Raw genomic sequence first — 20856 nt, 5'->3', positions numbered from 1 at the left:
TGATATACATGCAGTGGAAGTTTGCCTTAAACTCCGTGTACTCTGATAACTACTCAAACATTGTCAGGGACAACCATGTATTCTATTTGATGGCCATGTGAAGGCTTGCCTCCATCAACACCCAGAAAATGTTTTTCTCTGTGACCCGTGCGGAGTCATTTGTGGCCCAAAGGGAGGAAAACTATGCAGCCTCTGGCAATCCTTTCTCCGCGGGGGGAAACTAGCTATCCTTCGACAGCTCCCAACCTACTATCAGGATGGAGAGCAACAAACATGCATAGTGGAAGGTTTTTCTCTCATCCTGAGCCTCATAACAATTCTCAAGGAACTCACTACAGAGGTAGCATGACCAGTTAAACTGCACGCCTTCTGCGCACTATGCATTTAACAAGATTACTGGCATCAGAACCTCATCCTTGCATCATTTCCTCATGAACTTACCAGCGAGGATCTGCGTGGCAATTTGCACCACAGGGTCAGTGATAGATGTGATGGAGTGCCCAGGTGGCTTCTTAACTAGATTGAATTTTTGCTTCATCTTTTCTGCTAGGTTGCACTCACTGGTTTTTCTTCCAAATTCCTTGGTCGAATTCAAGCCTGAATGTGGCATGAGCATGATCTGATGGATCATCATGTCTGTGATTGGGATTGGTTTTCTCAACCACAAACATCCATCATGTACCAGGGTCAACAATTTCTTGATACAGATGATATTGATGTTGGAACCTTGGTAGTGGGGAAACCACAACAGGTTTAGTAGCCCCGACTGATTCACTCCGCGAATCCACTTGGCTAGTTCCAATGTGGTGACACTGGATTCTTTATAGTACATCTACTTCATGTAGTTCTCCATCGCAAGGTGGGGGAACCTCTCATGGTCCGCCAAATACAAGTCCTCCATTTTTAGACGGGGAATCCGCGCCAGGCATGGGCCTTCAAAGGTGATGCTTTTTGGTAGTAGGGATGTATTTATGAGGAATTTCACCACATATGGCTCCTTAGTGACCTTCACCTTTCCCTTACGTGGAGGGATGGCAGCTGACAATTTGGAGATGGGTTCCATGCCCTCGGAATCTATATCCATCGCGCCCTCTTTCGCTTTGGCTTAGGTGACCTCGACGTCGTAGGCACAAGAGTCAAAGCCTCCATGCCAACAACTTCTGGAGCTGCTCCTTCGGAGGAAATAGTTTCTACAGTGCTTACAGTTTCTCTAGTGCTTGTAGTCTCACCTGGTCTAGACATAGTGCTGAGAATAAACTACTCGATATCCTTAGGTAAGTATCAAACACAGAGCTTGTGACTAAATCTGCGAAAAAATGAGGATTCATAAACGAAGAAAAGCATAGCTCAAAAATTCTAGGGATGCAAAATGTTCTCTAATGGATGGCCACGCATAATTTATAAGCAAATTTGAATTCAAATCCAACCATTTCCCCCAAAATCCATCCATAAATTCTAATTTGGCGGAAAATATTCAAATATTTTAGTCTTAAATGTCGCTCCCTGCTCCTCTTAACCATCTCCTAGATGTCAAATCATGAACAGTGACTATAATGGTCATTTTATGGCTGTGTTGCATGGTGTCTCCCCTCATAGCTTAGTTCCCTTCGCATTCCCTCTAATACTGTGACATCACCCTTTTCCGTGCAGCCCTTCTGTTGCATAGTTCCACCAACTGGGCAATGTAGTTTATAGTCCCACACTCCCTTGTTGGTACCTGGAGAACTAAGATTTTCCTTCCTTCATGTAGTTATTGAGTCATATCCCCTATGTATGGCTTCAATTGGCTTCCATTTACCCTTCCTGGAAATGGTTCTCCATTCAATTTTGCAAGCTAAACTGCACACCATCTGTGATTTCTTTGATAAAATACGGCCTCAACAAGTGCATCTGAAACTTTCCTTGAAACTTAGAAAACTTACTATCATATAATAAAACCAATTCATTTACCTTGAAGGTAAACAGTTTCATGTGTCGATCATGCCAAGCTTTCTCGCATTCCTTCTGAACCTGTTGATGAAGTCTAGCCAAAAACCTATCTTCTTCGAACTCCATTAGATCCACGAGCAGTTCTCATAAGGCTCTGCAGTCTACCATTCCTGTGAAAGCCACTATGCATAGACTGGGCATGATATATTCTATAGGCATTATAGCCTCTACACCATAAACTAGTCAGAAAGGCGTCTGCCTGTTAGATTTTTGCAAGTAGTCTTGTATGCCCACAATACCGCTGGTATGTGCATGTCCCAATCATTTTCCTACGTGTTGCAAATCTTCGTCAACAAATTCTCCAATATTTTATTTAAAACCTCAACTATAACATTGGCCTATGGATGATACGGCATACTTTTCTAATGGTAAATATTCTGGCAGCGCACTGATGGTTTCATTGATAAAATGGGTACTGCGATCACTCATCAATAACTTTTGGCAACCAAACCTGGTCAAAACATATTCAAACAAAAACTTTTTTGTTGTTGCCCTGGTATAGTCTTTCGCAGGTTCTGCCTCCGCCCATCTGGTCATATATTTGTTCGTGGTGATGATATAATGCTCACCTGTTTTCTAGCCTGGGGGCTAAATCGGTCCTACAAAGTTAATAACCCATTTCTCAAATGGCTGCAATGACTGTGGAGCTATAAAAAGGGTCTCTTTCACCTCTAATTACCACACATTAGTTGTCAATCCAGGAACGTTTTTTTATTTCAAAGAGTGTCTCAGTCTCAGGCTATCATTTGCCAGAGTAATGCTAGTAGTACAGTGTTTAGAAATACAAGAGCAAACGGATGCTTGTTTACAACAAACCACTTCAAAAGATTAAACTACACATTCAGAAAGCTAAGCAATTTATCAGTCAAGGGTTCAGTAGCAGTAATTCATCCCTTTGTAAATTGATGGAACTAAGGTAAATCAGAGAATAGATTGTGGATCTGGGAGCCAGGTAGTAAATGTCAGTGCTCACTACAGCCCTGGATCGTTCTTCACACCAAAATAACAAAGAATAGGAAATCGAACGGTAGATAAGAAATGGAACAACGAAATAAGAAATGGAACAGCAAATCTGAAATGGAACAGCAAACCTGAAATAGAACAGCAAACCTGAAATAGAACAGCAAATCTGAAATAGAACAGCAAATAGGAAATTGTAACAACAACTAAGTCTAGCAAGCAGTAACACCTTAGTCTACAAGATCAAATGCACGAATCGTGACCTACAGGAATCAAATGGCAATCCTTCACTCTAAAGGACGAATTGAACAACACACCAAAATGGAACAACTCTAATTAATGATGAATTATAGAACAACACTTCAAAACCATATATGCACATGGCACACCTTAATAGTAACCTGATCTTGGTAAACCAATTATCACTCTCAGCTATAAAAGATTACAACTTCGTTTCAGAATGGAACAGAAATGTCTATAGATCCAACAATATCAAAGAACATAATCGCTAAGATGAATTTCGTAATAAGTGCACAACACAAAGACTTTGTAATTAAACAACAACAATATTCTGTAAACACTAACAGTATTATATTAACACTTAGAAGAACAGTGATACGTTGTAGAGTCAATGCAATAGTTCCGTCTCAGTAAAGTAAACATAACATAGCATGTGATGTAAACTAACAAAACACATCAGATTACCAAATAACGTTGATAAGCAAACCACGCATAAACCAAACGTAATAGTACAGGAGAAAGTGTCTTCCAGGGCCAGGCCCTTAGCCTCCAGGGGTACACCGCTTGAAGTTATTCCAGACTCAGAGATGAAATAGTAACCAAGTTTGTATTAATGCATAAAGCAAAATTACAATAGATCGGTTCTTAACGAGACTCGATGATTAAAGTTTTGATCTTAAAGGAATTACATAAAACATAACCAACCCTCCTCGAGCTAACAATGTTGCCCCTTTTATAAGGGTGAAGGCAAAGATATCTAAGTGTAGAAATAGATAAAACAACGATCCCTCAGGATGAAGGATCCTGAGGGATTCGCCGAACCGTTAGTCCTTAGTCATCTCTCTCCTTTCCTGCGTCGAGCCAATATCTCCAGTTCCTTTCAAGGGCTGATTCGCTTTGATTTGCTTTGACTTGTTTGCATACGGTCTCCTGTCAAAGGGACATTGGTTAACCCATCCTTGTCCTTTCCTTTGGAATGGCAACTTCGCGTTTTTCCTCCTTCCTTCATAAGGAAATGACAATTGTCAGTGTTTTCATCTTGCATATTAATCTCACATGTTTTATTACAATTCCTTATCGTTTTCTGAGTTCATGATGAAAAAAGGTTTGTAAGTTCTAATGAAAAGATGCTGAAATAATTACCAAAAACATACCTTCTTTAGTACTCCACACACCCCCTCTGCTTACCCTTTTTCATGCCCTCATGAAAACATTCTAGTTGATGTGTAAGGCAGTGAGTGAGTAGGCTGGAGATGGAATCTCATGTGAAGGCCTACAGCCATGACGCATAACTAGGTGTTCAAAGAAACGACCTGTCTGACCCTCAGGCATCTCATACAGGGCTTCGTATCCGGGTGCAAGGTGCCAAATAATTGGACTCTGGAACCTATATCCTAACCAAGATGGACCTGCCCTCCAAATGAATTCGCCATAGAGGTGCAAGCGGTTGGCGGCTAATTTAAAATTTTCATACTTAAATGGTTCCCTGAGCTGGATATTCGGATTAGAGATTTGATACCAAAATTTAGCCACATCAATGGCAGGGTCTTTGGTAAAGAAAACATATTCTAATCCCTGTCGAATGATTGCCTCATGCATGGGTCCTAATGCTTCAATTACACCTGGAGTCTTCATGAGGTTTCTATGTTTTCTCCACAACTGTACTGGATCCCTAGGCTCAGCTCTTATTGTTGTTGGGAAAAGTATCTAATACGGAATGACCCTATCCCACTCTAAGGGTGATAGTACCTCAGCAACAACCGAATGCAAAGCTATTCAAGATTACTTCTTTATGAGATGTAAGAGAGGGGAGAAAGAGATCCACTAACCGTTGTCTTCCGCTAATGGTTGATCCAATCTTTCCTCTTTGCTGCTTGCTCCCAGCTCCTTGCTCTTTCACTGGCCCAGCTACACAAAGATCCTGCAAAAGCACAAGAAAGGGAAACTACAAGAAGCATACATCCATAATTGATTCAAGGATTAGAATAAATCAAATATACACGCATCAATACGCCACAGAGACACATGCATATAGAAGAACCTCAAATGCTTTATTAATGGAAGAAGTAAAGTTCCGAGAGTGTTACAACCATAACAGGCCGAATCCAGCAACACCTCCCAGCAGAAAGAAATCTCCTCTTCACCTCCTTCAAAGCAATCACCCAATAGTTCTATACTCAAACCAACATCACTTCCTTACATTCACAAGATTCCAGCCTCCCTAGACCTCATGAGAGAGCTCTATATATAGGAGTTTTGGAGAAAGGATGAGTCAGCTTGAGGCTGGCATGAAGCTGACTAGTGTCCTCTCCCACTTCAGTTATACTTCAGTTCTTGAGTCCACTTGGAGTTTCTTGCTTCCACTTGGAGATCTAGATCCTCTTACTCATCACAAGGCGAATTCCTTGATCCAAGTGTCATTTTGGAAGCTTCCTGGGCATTTGACACCTTGCAGAATGACTGTGCCACTTGGCCAATCTCGCCCAGCGCAGGTAGCCTTCATTGCTTTTGACATTCAGCGCAGGTACAGAGTGGAGCAGTTGACATTCAGCGCAGATGCTCAGTGGAGTAGCTGACATGATCCAGAAATAGCTTGTTTTTGAGTGTTTTCAGGTGGAGAACTGATTTTTAGTGCTGAGGTTTGCTGACCTTGTTCCTCTAGGGGTAGGAACAACATGTTTAGGGACTTTGGATCCCTCGGATTATCGACATTTCATGCTTCATGCTGTAAGGCACAAAAATGTCTATAACAGTTGCCCCCTAAAGTATGAGGTCGTTTATCGGGTGAAATGCTTTATCAGGAGGATCCGAAGTTCATTCAATTGCTGAGAGGTGCCCTGTAATAAAATACAATACAATACATTATTTTTCATTCTGCTTTCATGATCTAGCTGAGGCGGGCATTCCCATGCTCAGCTTTATAAATTCATTTTGGTACATAGAACAGACGATCGTCTGGTGGTAGACTGATAATTCTCTGCTGAAATTATCATCCTTTGAGTAGGATGATCATCTGCTGCAATGATGTACATAACAAATGTCTTTATATCCTGAATATATATATCGCAGCCCGGATGGATGAAACTAGATCCGGGGTCTTCAAACTCGTTCGATCTTCACTCTAAGTACAAGTCGATCCATGTGAGAAATGCATTGAAGTCGAACATGGAAAGACATCGCTTGATTACCGGTCAATAATGTAAACCGTTAACAAGCGCGAGAGGAATCACCAATAATGACAATGATCCTCAAGGTACTGCAGTATAATTCACGTGGTGTGAATAAAGGACTTGGCGTCGAACACCACGCAAAATCTTCTGGTCGAAGGTCATTGATGTATACCTGTCGCCGGAAGTGAGAAACTTGCCATTGAGGCATGGAAGCGTCAAAGTACTGGGGGGGGTGTTCCTAGATCAACTTCTTGGATAATGAGCTGAAGTCGACAAGAAGCGATCCGTCAAAGGAGGGCCTTAATGAATCCCACATCAGTGACACGGAACGGAGCTAATGATTTTAGTGGAGGTGAAAACAATCTGTGAAATATGATTCAGGGTGGCGATCATGGGTAGATGAAGGATAATGTATGGCAGTGGATGGGACACGGTTGACTCTTTCTGAACAACATATCTTGAACATATAACGACACTGATGTGATAGATCGGTAGCATTACCCCAAATGTGGATGGTTTGGCGAGGACCATGGTGATGAGACCGGTGAATGAAACAACCCAACCCGAAGTGACACGGAGGACAAAGTGTCATGTTCAAGAGCGACTTGCTACCATTAAAGCTTTTGAGGTTCTCCCAATTTTTCCCCAGTCATTTCTGACCAGTACCTCTTTATTTTTATCAAGCTTGAGGAGGATAACATATGCTTGTTCTATAACTTGCCCTTCGGGTAAGCCCATCGCTATGTTTTAACGAGCTTAGCGATAGGGAAACTCGTTCTCGTCTAAAGACAAGTTTGTCGCTATTTAATCATTTTAACGAGTCTAACGACAAGGAAAACTCGGTCCTTTTCATTTTTAGAGAGTCTGAAAAGGTACAGAAAGTTAACTCCAAAATTCCTTTTTCGTCATCTAATCCCTTGAGTCCGAAAAAGTATAAAACAATACAGAAGGGATGAGTTTTCAATAACTTTAACGAGCTGAATCAAACAAGCGCTCGACCTTTTTGTGCAATAATCCCTCAGGTCCAAAAAGATTAAAATCTAGAGGAGGGATAGCTCTTCCAGTCATTTTAACGAGCTGGAAGGCCAAAACTCGGCAAACTTTTCATATTTTACGAGTCAGATGAAAAGAGCTCAAAGAAGACTCGTCTTTTGAGGAACGAGTGATAAACAGGGATAGCAGCAGATTCCAGGTACAGGTTGGAATTTTCCAATCACGGCAGTGTCACAAGGATGGCTAAGTGAAATCACTCTTCGCAGCTGTTCCTCAAAATGGGTAAACAATCATATGGAGGTGAACGATTGGCCAAATGAAATGGAGGTGGTGGGTGTAAACAAGACCAAGGATTTTTATGGCTAATAAATTTACGATCACAGTGGTTATTTACCGAGACTGGGTTCATTTTTTAACGAGCTTGAATGCGCCAAAACACTGCTCAATGCTTATGTTTATTTTTTAACGAGCATGAATTCCGCGTTAAAACTGCTCGGATCTCGCTTTTCTATTTTTTAACGAGCATAAATTCCGCGGTAAAACTGCTCGAATCTCGCTTTTCTATTTTTTAACGAGCATAAATTCCGCGGTAAAACTGCTCGATTATATGGTCAAATTTTGATTTTTTACCATTACTAGCTTTTCTCTTTTCAAATATAGTACTGCTTTTTCAATTGCTGCAACAAACTTTGTTAGAAATGAATAATATTTGCATGAAAATGAGATTATAACCCTAATATTTCGCTTTGTACTACGTAAAAAGCCATTAAAAGGTGTTTTTACCTCTCATTTACCATTTCATTTGCATTTGGTTTGTTGGAGCTCTGGAGGTGCCTCTTCCCCCTTGATTTTCACCAGCTGATTCTGGGAGATTCTGCGGACGATTTTCGACGCCGTCTAGACTAGGTAGGAGCTAAACCCTAGCTCTTTCTTTTCATGGTTTCATTTTCCTGTTTTTTGCCTGTTTTCCGGTCTTTCTGAGCCCCTGGGGTTTTGCCAGGGCGCCCTAGGTTCAGCGCAGGTTCCCCATTCGAAACCGGTGCTGAAGGTCAATCTGCCTTAAGGCAGTCTGACCCTCAGCGCAGTTAGAGGACCTTCTGCCTGCGCTGGGCTCAAAAAGACTAAGTTTTAAGGTCATTTTTGATGATTTTTTCGCCAGTTTTTCATCAAATCAGGAATTCACTCTTTCTCTTGTTTTCTTTGCAGGGAACCTTGAACAAAATGTCCCTTACATGGCGAGAGCGAGAACATGAAGAGGAGGACATGATTTCCCTCCATGACCCGGTCACGGTGAACACGCTGCGGAACTGTGGCCTGCTGAAGTTCTTCCGTATCTCTAGCATGAGAGCACAGATTTCTTTACTGCAGTATTTGCTTGATGCTTGGGATCCTGTTAACCAAGTGTTTCAGATTAGGGGAAAGACCATCCCCTTGACCATGGAGGACATGTACTTCTTGACTGGATTGTCAAGACGAGGTGCCCCCATTTCCTTATCAGATACGGCCCGGGGGACTGATTCCATCAGAGATTATGTCTGCCAGTATTGCAGGGAAGGTTCTCAGCCGAGCAGAGACGGCAAGATTGTTATCCGTGAGATTACTGATCGGGCTCTCAGGTCCATTCTGTTCACTATTGGTAGGATGGCCGGCAGTGCAGCTCTACATGTTGCCAACAGGTCTTATATGCAGCACGCCTTGGAGTGCCTCCAACCGAAAGTATTCAACTGGTGTGATGCAGTACTTGTTCAGATGAAAAGTCAATTGACCAAGGTAAAGGACGGGAAGCTGAAGAACTTTGGATTTGGTTCTATTCTGACTACCTTCGCCTTGGAGAAAATCTCACTGATGCAGCCTTAGTACATCATACTTGACTTGCCTTCTCCGACCGAGCCACGCATGCAGAGGTGGGTTGACCACATGTCTAGGCATGCAGGTCAACCTCAGATTACTTTTACTGAGGCCTTCTTTAGGTGGTTCGAGCGCCAGGAGATGGCGTTTTCTGAGTATCCATATGTGGGTATAGATTTCCGAGGTGATCCGGATTTGGTGCTACCGGATGGTGAGCAGTGGGGAGCCATTGGTAAACTCCTTGACCATATTACTGTTTATTGTTCTTACTCATAATGTTGTTGTGCTTTATTTTATCAAGACTTTTAATTGTACTCTTGGGTGCATGCAGATATTGGTCCTGTTCGTTCAGCAGTTCGTCCGATATCACCAGCTGCTGCCCCGGCAAGGGAGCCCGCTAGGAGAGTTGTTATTCGCGATCTTGACGACACTGAGACCCTTACAGCTGTGCAGGAGCAGGTTGAGAGCCTTACTCGTGGCCTTCCGGATGTACAGATTGACGAGTTACCTTTACAGATGCAGCAGCATACCATTGGTGTGCCTAGACGATGGACTCGTCTCTTGTGCACGATCGCACAGGCCGTGACATACTATCATGAGCACCACTAGGCTAGGGTGCCCCCTAGCATCTTTTTGAGTTTTTAGGTCATATGACCAATTTTGTCTTGGTTACAGAACATTATGTATGAACTTATATAAACAACTTATACGTATTTTGATTTTCGGGTTTTATTCTGGTTGATTTATGTGATCCATATGTATAATCTTTAATGATGTGTCCTTTTTATAAATGTTGCAAATGTCTATCTAACACATAGTTTGCTAATGAGTCAGTTAATGTGTTTAAGTTTCTTGAAATATGTTGATATTGAATTGAATCAAATCGTCTTTCCAAGATCTTAACCCTTAGGAACATGCGATAAATAGCTGGATTGCGAACAGAATATATACCATTGAGCTGTAGTATTACGAGCTGTGAGTCTAGCCTGACAATCAGTCGGCGTATGCCACGTGTGATGGCATCAGAGAGTAGTTCTATCAACGCGCTATACTCAGCGATGTTATTCGTTGATTGCCCAATACATACACCTCTGAAACTTACTAACCCGCCGCTTGGATAAAAAATGGACCAGGCTGCGGAGGACAGGTTCCGCGAACTACAACTTGCTCCGTCGGCATATCCAACACATGTCTCCAGAAGGTTCGACATCTGCAACGGAAAAAGGTGGATCACTTGACCAGAACAAACACTTTAGCGAAAACAAAATACAACAAAAGCATGCAGGTTACTATTTAAGCATAGTAACGCTTGAGGTACAACCCGTTGCGGGGCTGCGCCAGCGAAATTCCATCGTAATCCATTAACTCGTAGGCTCCTTTTGCTAACACCCTTTTAACAATATAGGGGCCCATCCATAAGGATTTGAATTTTCCTGCTCCCAATTTATCGGATTCTTGGTCATAAAGCAAGACCAAATCACCTTCTGAGAAGACACGAGGTTTGACATTTTTGTCGAACTGAGCCTTGACTCGTTTCTTATGGGCCTCGTTAGCCAAAGCGGCATCACGACGGGTTTCATCCAACTGGATTAATTCCAAGAAACGAGCCTCTTCTTCTGAAGTTCCCGGGGAGAAGATCGATTGCGAGTTTAAGCGATGAAATTTCGCATTAGATTGGTAAGACTGCTTCTAGGCCATACACCAGTTGAAAAGGTGTGAACCCGGTTGTGTTCTTTACCAAGGTCCGGTAAGCCCACAAGGCTGAGTACAGGATTAGGTGTCATCTTCTTTTGTGAACCCCAATCATCCTTTGCAACATACGCTTCAGGACCTTGTTGATTGCCTCAACTTGTCCATTGGCTTGCGGATAATATGGAGTAGAGCTTTCGTGAGATAGCCCTAGCTTGGCAGCTAATTCAACCATCATATGATTGCGAAAATGCGATCCATGATCTGTAACTATAGCCTGTGGTACACCGAACCTGGCGACTACATGATTGAAAAAGAAAAGGGCAGCTGTTTCACCAGTGTTATCCAATGTAGGCATCGGCTCGGCCCATTTGGTAAAATAGTCAACAGCGACTATAATATACCCATGCCCCCCGGTTGAGGTGGGGTTACATTGCATGAAATCGATGCCCCACTTGGTGAAGGGCCCAACAGCAACTATCAGCTGTAAAGGTGCGGGTGGTCGTTTGGTTTTGCTATTAAAGATTTGACAAGCATGGCAACTTCTGACTGCGGTTATGCAATCTTTGAACATGGTCGGCCAGAAGTATCCTGCTCGTAAGATTCTTTGTGCTGTTGCATATCCAGACTGATGCCCTCCACACGCGCCTGAATGACAATCATTCAGGGCTTTTTCGGCCTCCTCATGGGTAAGGCACCTCCTCAGAACTGTATCGACACCACGACGGTAAAGTGTATCACCGACGATCATGTAGTCTTTTGCTTGGTATCGTATACGTTTTTGTTCGGAGCGAGAGGTGTTAGGCCTGAACTTTTGGGTTTGGAGATAAACTATGATGTCTCCATACCACTCATCGCTTACAGATATCAGAAACAAACTTTCGTCCACGATTGACTCTTCCGATGTTTCATCGTTGGACGATGATGGGAGATCGCACAATAATTCCGCGAAAACTAGAGCTTTCTTTGATTTGGATTTCACAAATTCCAGATCAAACTCTTGAAGGATCGCTATCCATTTTGAATATTTGCCCCCCAGCAACTGTCGCGACAGTATATAAGTCATGGGGTTGCAATCTGAGAAGATGGTAGTTTTCCGAAAGAGGACATAATGTCGAAACCTTTGAATCGCTTGAACAGCTGCAAGCGCTAGTTTTTCAACATAAGAATATTTACTTTCTGTATCGTTTAAGTTTTTACTTAAATAATAGATAGGATGTTCAATTCCATCGACTTCTTGAACTAACACCATCGCAATGGTCGTATCCGCTGCAACCAGATACAGGTTAAAATATCTTTGATAGTCCGGGGCGTACATTAATGATGCTTTTACTAGACAATCTTTCAGAGCATCAAAGGAAGCTTGCGCCACCTGGTCCCAGACAAAAGGTACATCCTTTTTCAAAAGACGACTATAACCCTTAGCAAGTTCTGTGTAATTTGGAATGAACCTCCTCAGAAAGTTTGCTTTCCCTTGGAGTTTCTGAATCTGAAGCAAATTCGAAGGTGGAGGCAAATTAATGATTGCCTGAACCTTACAAGGGTCGAGACGAATCCCATCCTTAGAGACTACAAAGCCAAGTAAACGACCAGAACCGACGCAAAACACACATTTGTGCGGATTGAGTCTTATCTTGTAGTGTCGGCAATGTAGAAATATCGCTCTTAAATGCTACGGATGATCAGTCCGCTTTCGCGAATGAGCCGGAAGATCGTCGAGATAAGGTTGAACGATGTTCTTGATGTCATGGAAGGCATAATTCATCGCCCTCTGAAACGTCGCCCCTGCGTTCTTTAAACCAAAGGGTAATTTTCGATAAGCGAATGTGCCCCACGGACAAATAAATGCAGTCTTTGACTGGTCCTGTGGGCGGATATTTATTTGATTATACCCGGAAAATCCGTCCATAAATGAAAAGATTTCACATCCGGTGCATTCATCAATTATCTGGTCGATGAAGGGTGTAGGGTAGTTGTCTTTCGGACAAGCTTGGTTTACATCCCTATAATCGACACACACTCTAATCGTCCCCTGTTTCTTCATAACAGGGACAATATTCGATACCCAATCGGTTAGAGGAACCGGGTAGATGAATCCAGCATGGAGGAGTTTTTCAACTTCCGCCTTAATGGCCGCGGCTTTGTTGGGGTGCACCTGCCGAAGCCGTTGTCTTACTGGTTTGACATCAGGATACATTTTAATTTCATGTTCCACGATACTCGAGTCAATGCCTGGCATTTCATCATACGACCAAGCGAAGACATCTCTAAATTCGCGAAAAAGAGCGTTATATATTTCCAGTTTTGAAGGGGAACAACCTTTGCCGACATAAATATTCTCTACAACATCTGTTTTGGTCGAGATATTTATGGCTATAGTCTCTTCAATATTGGATAGGTTTCGCTCAGAATCCACCGTATTTACAGTATTTGTTAGGAATTCAAATACTGAAGGGTGATAAAGGTCACTTTGAGTATCTTCTTCATATTCCGAAAGAAGGGAATGATGGTGGTGATCATTCCATGGTGCCCCCTCAATCATCATTGATTTTAAGATTCCTTCGTCAGTCCCATGTACTTTTGACCAAGGATCTAATAGGGTTCCATATTCTCTAGACCTATCTACCCAAACGCTTGACGAGCGTTGATTTGGGCTCGCCTCCCATGCTTGAAACATTGATTGCTACAATATTTCTAAAGGGCTTGGGGGCAAAACCATTGAATGATCCATTTTGACCTTCGTGGAAGATATCATGTTGCAGGTTGCTACAAACGGTACATTTCCTATATAAAAAGGAGGTGGTAGCGCGAAAGTTCCCATCATTGTGGGGTCTTTCAATAATCCTACTCCGATATCTTGAATTGAATGGTTTCTCTCATGGATCATGGGAATGCTTCCTGTAACTTGCGAACCATTAGGGAGGAAATTCTGTTGGTCGACGATCGTAATCCCTCCTTCAAACGGGAATGCGATCTTCCTAAAATAAGTCGACACGACAGCTGCCATGGCATAAATCCATGGTCTACCCAGTAGGATGTTATAGTCAAGATTTCCATCAATGACTTCTACATCAATTTCTACTGTTTTTCCTCCTAGTTCAACTTTTAAGTTATTAAGGATACCGTAAGGGGTATAAGTCCTTCCGTCGAAAGCTTTTAATGTCGTCGAAGATCGCGACAAGGTTGGAGATCCTAAAGTTTTCCAGCAACTCATTGACATAATACATGTCGAGGCTCCCTCATCAATTATTGTTCTGTGAACAATTTTGTTGAGTGCTTTCACTTGAATAAGGAAAGCTAGCTGAGCTGGTAACTGAGGATCATATCCCTTGTGATCAAAGGATACAAGATTGGAATCCTTAGGATCAACCCCACCAATTGCCGATAACAACGCCTGCCTTTGGGTTGGACAATTTTGTAGCACTTCAAGAGTCGACATAGGAGATGGCGATTGGGCCAAATCTTCCACTATGTTATAATGCTGCGCCGCTCTGGCGCGAGGATTAAATGTCGACTTGTGTACTACACCCTTTGGCGGTTTTATTGTTAATTCAGGGATGGTGGGCGTTACAACTTCTGTCGAAGTTGTTGTCGAACTACTTGGTTGATCTTTACCTTTTTCGTTCGACAGCTGAGGATTCCCGTAATCTTTGTTCCTTGTCGAAATCAAAGCATCATTCTGCTGTTTCGAAACCGACAACATAAGGACTTGTGACGGGGAAGCATTTCCACTATCAACCAGATTTTGACCTGGGTTGGGAAACGGATCAGTCAACACAGCTGAGGTTTGGGAACTTTTAAAGAACCTTTTAAGCTCAGCTTTGTAAGGACAATCCCTTGTCCATGATCTTCGTCACATATCATACATGGACTGTTTGGTTTCCCTTTCCAGGAGGGTTTGAAGAATTTTTTCCAGGGGATGACTCACCCTGTTTCTTCTTCTCCCTTTGTTTTGCTTCTTCTTGCTTCCTGGTTGATTGGTTTCTTTGCCTTTATCTTCTGATACGGCATTTACTTCCGAAGCAAGAATTTCTTCTTTTGCATTTTGATCCGAATTCTTACGGGCTTTCTTTGACGAAGCCTTTATCGATTTTGTGTTTGCTATGCCAATCACGCCATCACCGGCATGAGAGTCACTATTTGATTTAGGAGGGGGAGGAATTGAAAACTCTGGTCTAGGGGCGTCAGGTATTTTGTCATAGAGCGTGCCGGACTGAGTATAAACTAAGTCCAAATATTATGCACGAGCAATCACTTGCTCCTCTGTTACGACTCCCCCCTTGGCCACATCTTCCGTAATAGCCGGAAGTAACGACTTTATAAACCATTCAGCTAATAGCTGATCGGGAACATATGTTTTCACCATCCTACGACGACGACGCCACTCATGTATATGATCAGATATATGGGTAGCAGTTGTCTGTTTGAAGTTGGTTAATATTTTTGTTCCCGTTTCATACCTTATCGGTAATTGAAAGTGGGTTAAAAAAGTCGTGGCTAGGGAACTAAAGTTGTCGAAAGAGGCTCTTGGCAATTCAATATACCATTTAGCCGCTGGACCTGTCAATGTCCTCTGAAAAAGGCGAAGTCTTATCGAATCGTCGTTAAGGGTGTTCGACGAACACCACAGATGAAAAGTCATCACGTGATTCGATGGGTCTTCACCTGGATTTCCATTGAATTTAGGAATGTCAGATGGAAGTTTATGAGGAATCGCTGGCCACCAAGGGGCATAAGCAATCGGATCGTTCGTCAACTGATGTAAATCGGGTAACTCTAAAGTTGCCACGAATGGTAACTGTTGATTCAGGTTAGGCGAAGCGTAACCAGGGTACGATGGAATCGCTTGAGCAGTGGGTCTTTGCATACCAGCATAATGTAATTGATGTTGGTATGACTGATACGGTTGGTGGACTTGACCACTGTAAAGTGGTTGGTTTTGACCGTTTTGGATATACGGTTGTCCACTGTTCGCAAAGATCTGCTGCTCAGAACCTTGGTACACTTGCTGGAATTGTGGTTGTTGGTATTGTACAAGCCATGGTTGTGACGCCATGTTCTGTTGCACCATGCTAACCATTGGACCAAGGTGTGGGGTAATTGTACCCGTTTGTACTTGTGTCGTCCCACCAGTTGGCGATTGTGGTTGTGACCCATGGTCAAGCGACTGTTGCATTACAACCTGAGAAATCTGAGGTTGACATGTAACAGGCATCGCTTGAACTTGTGACACGGTTACAATAGCCGGTGTGGTTGGGATGTTCGTCACAGGTACACACTGTTGCATAGAATATACAATCCTTGGTTGTTGAGGTAGCATAGGTACCCAACTACTTGATGCAATTCCAGTATAACCTGAATACTGTTGAGAACTGCCATATGGATATCCTCCCGGAGGAGGTAATGAAAGGGCATATTGCCCCCCATATGGTAGCAATCCAGAACTCAGAGGGATTGTTAGTCCTTGAGGACTAGATTGCCCAAATTGACCTCCATGAGGGTCAATCTGTCGAGTTTCAACATAAGAATTACCGGGTATTACTCCGGATGAACAAACTGGAACAGACCATACTGTCGAAATAGTCCCTTGGTGGACTCCTTCTAGCTGTTGAGAGCTAGTTGGGACAGCTGGTATGCCGGCAAACATCGTTGGAGTGACGGCAGGGGCTTCTGCTGTCGCTGTGTCATTTGACACAGTCCTAGACGATGACGATTGTTCAGACATTTTAAGTCTATCCAAAAGATTGCCTAGCGATTCTACAGGGACCTCCACTTGTGGTGGATTAACCTCTGATGAAGGAAAGAGAGTGACCCCTACTCCAAAATGAGTTGGAGTACTTGCTTGCGGATCCTCTGCAATTTCCTCTATCGCAATCAAACCCGGTGGAAGAGGAAGACCGTCAGGTCCGTAAAATATTTCTGGTGCCGAAGAAGTGGTTGTTTCGACAGCGACAGTTGTTTGGGGAACAAAACTTTCTGGACCGGTTACAGATGGAACTGGTTCAGTTACACAAGTATTTGCCCCCAGACTAGGATCAGTATTACTGTCCTTCTGTGGCTGTTGAACTTCTTCTATAGAGGCAGGGTTTCCAGAAATGTAAGGAGTAACCGGAACCTCAGATGCAGTCGGAACACTTGTTCTAACTTTCAAAGGGGATTTTGAATCGGTTAAACGAGTTCGCTTTGCCCGTACTGTTTTCGATTCCGGGGACAAAGACGGTTGACTCGTAAGCCTCCACGAACGACGGGGTTTCAATTGACTTTCTTCCACGATTGCGGATTACTCGATCAACTAAAATATTAAAAGGAGAAATTTGTGTTTCCGAATTGAATGAATTTTATTAGACGCTTTTAGACACAACTTGCTTTTTCACTTTTTAAGAGTCGAGAAAAAGCTAAAGATGACTCTAGTCTCCTTCGATGTATTAACGAGCCCGAAGTGACAAATTCTCGGTTGGACTTTTTCAGTTATAGAGTTTGAAAAAGGCCAAAAGAAACTGCTCTGGAGATCTAGGCAGAGGGTGTGCCAAACTTTTCGCAAAACCACAGAATACGTTTTACGGTACGGGTGGTCGATCTTTGTGAATGCTGTGTTCACTGCATTGTGATCAGTAGGGCGGCCGACACGGTTTCCTATGGATAAAGGCTTTATTCCTATAGGGGTCTCCCAATATATACGCGACGGTACGTGGGAGCACAAGTCCGTATTAGTGCCACCGACTCTCAGGAGGAATCACCCACCTTCGTCGAGATCGACAGTCACTACGTTTAACGACGCCGGAACACGTCTCTAGCTTAGACCTCTAGATGTTTGCGTTATGTTTCAAAGCGTTGTTAGGTTCATTCAATATATTTTAAGTTGATCTTTTTAAAGTTTGCCTTTCAAGGTTCACCACGAGATGTATTGATACAAATTCCTAAATGCAGTCTAAGATGAGAAGCAAGCTTTTTCAATCTTTTCGACTTATGAAAATCTTAACTACTGAGGGAAAAGAGAGACAAAATATTTTCACACAGATCAAAGAGCACTCGCTAATGCACTTTTTCCCTAAATCAACATACAAACTTATATGCAAAATGAAAAAATGCAAGTATTTCTTTTCCTTTTCTTAATGTTTGTGCGACACAAAAAGAAAGCTGTTGTATAACTTTGAATTCAATTTCAAGTGAAAGCAAACAAGTTCGTCCAAAATCAAAAGACACTTTAAGATTTACTTGTTTCGACACTAGAAATATGTAAACTCAAACCAAATGATGAAAGCAAAAGCTCAATCAGCTATGAACAGCAAACAAACTAACTCTTAAGATCAAAATGACACTTTATCACAGGTCTATATCTAAGAGGTCACAGCAATACTAGTTCACTTTCGTTATGGGAAATTGTAAATGATATAAGAAATACACAAAGAACAAACACAGTTTCTTTATACAACCGAGGCGGAATAGTGGCAAGGAAAGTTGGTTTCAGATAGGCACATTGACTGGCAACAGGCAGCAAAAACAAGAGTGAAAACAGGGCAAGAAACAGCAGGAAACCCCAGTAGCACAAAGCAAGACTGGTCCAGCGCAGGTGGGACACTGTCTGTTTGACCTTCAGCGCAGGTAGCCCCTTCGGGAACTGTGCTGAAATGCAGACAGCCTTTGTACAGCCTGCACTGAAGAACGAAACTTTCGTTTCTCTTGGTTTCCGGGTCACAGATTGCTCAAAAATTCACAGTTTTTTCTCAAATCAGAAGCTATCAGTCAAGGACACACTAAGGGATGAAAAGGAGGATGAAAAGCTATCACTAAGAGCTTATTAGAGTCCTTGTGGATCAGCTCTTCAAATCATAAACTTGCCCAGAAACTGAGCTAGAGTAGCTGCCCTCTACTTTGTATTTGAAGGATCCAAATACAGTTCGATTCGGTACTCCCTTTGTTTATGAAATGAATAGCAAAAAACACAAACAACCAACAAGATACGATCCCCAGCGGAGTCGCCAATTTGTTGTTGGGAAAAGTATCCAATACGGAATGACCCTATCCCACTCTAAGGGTGATAGTACCTCAGCAACAACCGAATGCAAAGCTATTCAAGATTACTTCTTTATGAGATGTAAGAGAGGGGAGAAAGAGATCCACTAACCGTTGTCTTCCGCTAATGGTTGATCCAATCTTTCCTCTTTGCTGCTTGCTCCCAGCTCCTTGCTCTTTCACTGGCCCAGCTACACAAAGATCCTGCAAAAGCACAAGAAAGGGAAACTACAAGAAGCATACATCCATAATTGATTCAAGGATTAGAATAAATCAAATATACAAGCATCAATACGCCACAGAGACACATGCATATAGAAGAACCTCAAATGCTTTATTAATGGAAGAAGTAAAGTTCCAAGAGTGTTACAACCATAATAGGCCCAATCCAGCAACACCTCCCAGCAGAAAGAAATCTCCTCTTCACCTCCTTCAAAGCAATCACCCAATAGTTCTATACTCAAACCAACAGCACTTCCTTACATTCACAAGATTCCAGCCTCCCTAGACCTCATGAGAGAGCTCTATATATAGGAGTTTTGGAGAAAGGATGAGTCAGCTTGAGGCTGGCATGAAGCTGACTAGTGTCCTCTCCCACTTCAGTTATACTTCAGTTCTTGAGTCCACTTGGAGTTTCTTGCTTCCACTTGGAGATCTAGATCCTCTTACTCATCACAAGGCGAATTCCTTGATCCAAGTGTCATTTTGGAAGCTTCCTGGGCATTTGACACCTTGCAGAATGACTGTGCCACTTGGCCAATCTCGCCCAGCGCATGTAGCCTTCATTACTTTTGACATTCAGCGCAGGTACAGAGTGGAGCAGTTGACATTCAGCGCAGATGCTCAGTGGAGCAGCTGACATGATCCAGAAATAGCTTGTTTTTGAGTGTTTTCAGGTGGAGAACTGATTTTTAGTGCTGAGGTTTGCTGACCTTGTTCCTCTAGGGGTAGGAACAACATGTTTAGGGACTTTGGATCCCTCGGATTATCGACATTTCATGCTTCATGCTGTAAGGCACAAAAATGTCTATAACACTTATCCACAAATCTAATCCATTTTCTTGTCTTTGGAAAGCATTATAGGCTTTAAGCCATTTAATTTGATTAACCCCAAATGAAATAAATGCCTGTAATTGGATATCCCCAACAAAAGGCCCAGGGTTCAGCTCGGTCTCCTGGTCTAATACAAGGTTATGTAAGTAAAACTCACACAGTAGTCTTTGAACTTTTACCCCGTAGTGCTTACAGCAGTTTATAAAATAATCGAGGGTATTAATTTGTATGGGAGCACCTGCTTTAACAACCTTTATTTTCAATTGCAAATATCATTCCATTAAAAACAAGGCATAATTCTTAGTAGGGGCTCTACATGCTAGGACTTCATTGTACAAAGAACATAAGGTATCCATCTGCTTTGATAACTATATCTAACCTAAAAGTTACCTTCGCGACTTTTTCTTCTTCCCTTTACCACCCTTCAAAGGCCTGGCTTTCGGATAGATTGATGTTCATAAGCTGTTGTTGTAGCTCTTCACACTTTTCTCAAGGGACCGTTTGCTCTCTAAGCTTTTCTGCTGCTTGCTGAGCTTGCTTCAAACCCTTTCGTAGGGTTACCATTTTTGGATCTCTTTTCCATGCGCCCGTGGAGGCTGGGAGTTTTACTTGAATTTTCCTATTGCGTTGTTTTGAGTTCATGACTCTGATCACTCCTGAAGGTGATGTCTCCGTCTGAATTTCCTTATTGTGGGTGAACATCTCATCCATTTCTATCTTAACGTGGATATCAGTCCATTGTTGTTCCTTTTCAATTGGAACAATAGTCTGCTCCCCAACATCATTTGGAACAACAACCTGGTTTTCGACAGGGTTTTGAACAGCAGGATGGACTCTGGTCCTCCGCCCCTTTGTCTTGAGGGGTTTTGCTGGAGTGGTTGCATTTTTCCTTCCCGAAGTC

This window comes from Pinus tabuliformis, chromosome 1_2, assembly GCF_031772625.1.
Source record: "Pinus tabuliformis cultivar Carrire ecotype Pingquan chromosome 1_2, CPIR1, whole genome shotgun sequence".
NCBI classification, from domain to species: Eukaryota; Viridiplantae; Streptophyta; class Pinopsida; order Pinales; family Pinaceae; genus Pinus; species Pinus tabuliformis.
This window is presented reverse-complemented; position numbering follows the sequence as displayed.